A 3,614-nucleotide genomic window follows, 5' to 3' on the forward strand; every position below is an offset into this window, starting at 1 on the left:
GAATTTTCTCGAAAAAAGCAAAATGCTATTCGACACAAATATGATAATACACCATATGTGTAAAATATCTGGTTTGTAAGTTATGATTCGGCTCTATTATCACGAAAACTCAGGCGACAAGAAGCGTGAAAAAAAAAGTATGTATCAACAAAAATGGACGTTTCTGGCCTCATATGCCCAATCTGAGGACATTTGATGCTTTTTATGATAACTCAACTGTTATAACGTAACGAATATCTAAATTATTTGCTTCAAATCCTGCTTACGGGGACATAATTGACAAAAAAAAAATCGGGAATGGGGTTGCGCATCGGGAATGGAGTTGCTCGTATACATCATAATGTCCATTCCCGGGGCGCAACCCCATTCCCGATTATTTTTTTGGCCAATCTTTACACCAGAAGCAACATTTCATTCAAGTGAATGTATATTCAGGACTGTTTTACACGTGTTTGATCATTACAAGCGTCACATTTCCAGAAAGAAGGCACAAGAGTTAGAAAATTGGCATTTTTCATGATTTCATGCTTTTTTGACAGTTCGAGCCAGCAGAGTTTTCGTGATAAAAGAGCTGATTCTTAAATTTATAAATTGGTATTTCACACTTATGATCTTTATTCATTTTTGTGTCGAATAGCATTTTGCTTTTTTCGAAAGCATTTGTAAATGTGTCATTATTTACAAAAAACAAAAACCCACCTACCTCGATTTTGTATATACTGCTGCGCAACACCAGCACCGGAAGCCGCGCAACCCATTTTTAGCGTATTCCAAGTGGGAATTGGATTGCGCGTTTACCACTCGTGTTAGTCATTCAAAAATAATCGCAGTTAATTTTAAGATTGGTGGGGAAAATAGAGAAAAAAATGAAACACTATCACTTCATAATAAAGGGAAGTAATTCTGGAGAAAATACACCGACAAGTTTTTAACTCGGCCAATATGACACAAGACAAGAAACTTATAAATACAATGAAAACCAGGTTTTCAAACTTTGCATCATGCCATTAGGTTCTTTAAAAAATGGTCATATCCTATTATACATATCTGACTGCATTCGATCATGCCATTCAGAAGTACATATATAAGAAAAGTACATGTGTCATTTCCCTAGGTAATTTATGATTCTTTGATAAAAGCTACCTACACACAGTTTGCTGACAATAGGTGCACCCAAACTAAAAATATTAAGCATAAACCATTTTTCTATTTTTAGTAACAGTGACCCAAAATACACTCATATTTAAAGTGATAAGCTCGAAACCAGCTTTTTGATGATCAAACTTTTATTATAACTATGACCATATTTTTCTATTTTTAATTACCCAATGGCATTAAAATGACCTTTTTGTCACTAAAGAAAAAGAAAAAAATGGATCTCAAAACAGTACAAAAATCTATTTTTTATTTCAAATATGATCCCATTTTTCTATTTTTAGTTACATTGACATTGACCCTGATCCAAAATGACCTAAAATACATTCCCAACCTTTTGTGTTTGATAAAAGCTATCTGCACCCAAATATACTGACAATAAATGTACCCGTTTTTCTATTTTTAGTAACAGTGACCCCAAATGTCATTCAATGCTAATTTTTCAGATAAGCTTGCTGTACACAAATGTTAGTGGCAGTAAGTATGTCCAAACTAAAATAATAAAGCGAAAACCACTTTTTTGATGATCACATTGAGGAAAACATCTATTTTTAGTAACTGTGACCTTGACCTTGACTAAATGGCATTAAAATGACATTTTTATAAAAAAAGAAAAGAAAAATAAATTGGATCTCAGTAGGGTTTGAACCGATGCCCTTCCGTCCCACTAACTAAAAATAGCTTTTGGCCCAACGCTCCAGACCACTGCGGCACTGTGGAATTTTCTAAGTGCGAAGATTAAATAAGTTATCCTGACCTTGAATTTGAACCAAATGACCCCATATATAATCCTAACCTTGATTTTTCTGTAAGCTACCTATAGGCCAAGTTTGATTTCAAAACATCAGTGCAAACTAGAGTACTTGAGCGGAAATCATTTATTTTATTTTTAGCAACAGCGACCTTGACCTTTATCCAAATTACCGCAAATGAAATCCCAACCTTCGTCTCCTTACCATCTATCTACAGGCCACGTTTGGTGTCTATAGCTTGTTCCAACCTAAAGTTATTGTGCGGAAACTAAGTTTGACGCCCAAGCCCGCCCGCCCAACAGAGATATTGAACGTTATATAAAACTTTAACCAAAAAAGTCTAAGTTAAAAAGGGGCATAACTCTGTCAAAATTCAAATCAGAGTTACGGGGATTGTTTTTCCTGGTGTAGACTGTGATAGTTTCAAGTCAATAGCTCCGACAGTAACAGAGATATTTGACTTTATCAAAAACTTTTACCAACGGGGCATCGATGCCGACGCTGGGGCGAGTGCAATAGCTCTACATTTTCTTCGAAAAGTAAAGCTAAACAATGACCTAAAATCTGTGATCTTGACATTTGAGCTAGGGGCCTGGATCTTGGTGTAACACGTCGTCTTATTATAGGAGGCATTTTCGCCAGGTAATACATTGTATTGAAATCTCTTGATGGACGAGAATTATGGAAAGGACGCAAAACAGGCCCTTTTATCTTTTGACCGCGAAGTGTAACATTGATCAAGAGCTAGGAATCTGGGTTTGCGCGCGACAAATCAATTTATTTTGGGGAACATTTGTACCAATGAAATTTAAATCCCTCGCTTGGTGACAGTTGTGAACAAAACATGAAACAGGTCCTGTTAACCTTTCACTTCAAATAGTTATTTTGACTTTTGACCTAGGGTCAGGGAATTGCATGTGGGCAATATTTGGTATTAAGTAATATTAAAATCACTTGATGGATGGTCGAGTTATGAGCAGACAGGAAAAACACATGCTGGCATTTAACCTCAAAGTGTGACATTGACCTTTGAGCCTGTGGTCTGGTGTTGCACATGGCAAGTCGTTTTTGTGTCGAGTAATATTAAAATCCTTTAATGAATGGTATGGACTGGACACTAAACAGATCCTGTACTTTTGCCCTAAAGGTTTGACCTTGCATTTTGAGCTAGGTGTCTGGGAGTTGTACATAGCACATCATTTTGTTATTGACAACATTTTGTGCCAAGTAATGAAGGATGGTTGAGTTATGGAACGGACAGGAAAAACAATATGTCCTCCAAGTGTGACATTGAACTTCGAGCAAAGGGTTTATGTGTTGCTCATAACACGTTGTCTCACTATGGGGAACATTTGTGCCATGTTATATAAAAATCCCTTATACACAAAAGTAAAACAAAAACAGCATGACGGACAGAAAAGGCGCAGTCCTGTATATGTAGTCCCCAATACCGGTTTAATGAAGGCAGGGGATCACTAAATTCACGGAAGATTTGCAAAATAGGTTTGTAGAGGCGGGTACCTGTGTAAACGTTTAACACAACCATAAGCTAGCTCGATAGTTTCCTTTACATGAAGAATTCTACAACCTTTACGATATGTCGAACCAGTGAGGGGCATGTGATTGCAAATCAGCCGACTTAACCACTTGACAACTGAGTGCGCTTTCATTGTAAAGGAAGGCATACATTTCATAACAATAATTCAA

Source organism: Mercenaria mercenaria, chromosome 16, assembly GCF_021730395.1.
Source record: "Mercenaria mercenaria strain notata chromosome 16, MADL_Memer_1, whole genome shotgun sequence".
NCBI lineage: Eukaryota > Metazoa > Mollusca > Bivalvia > Venerida > Veneridae > Mercenaria > Mercenaria mercenaria.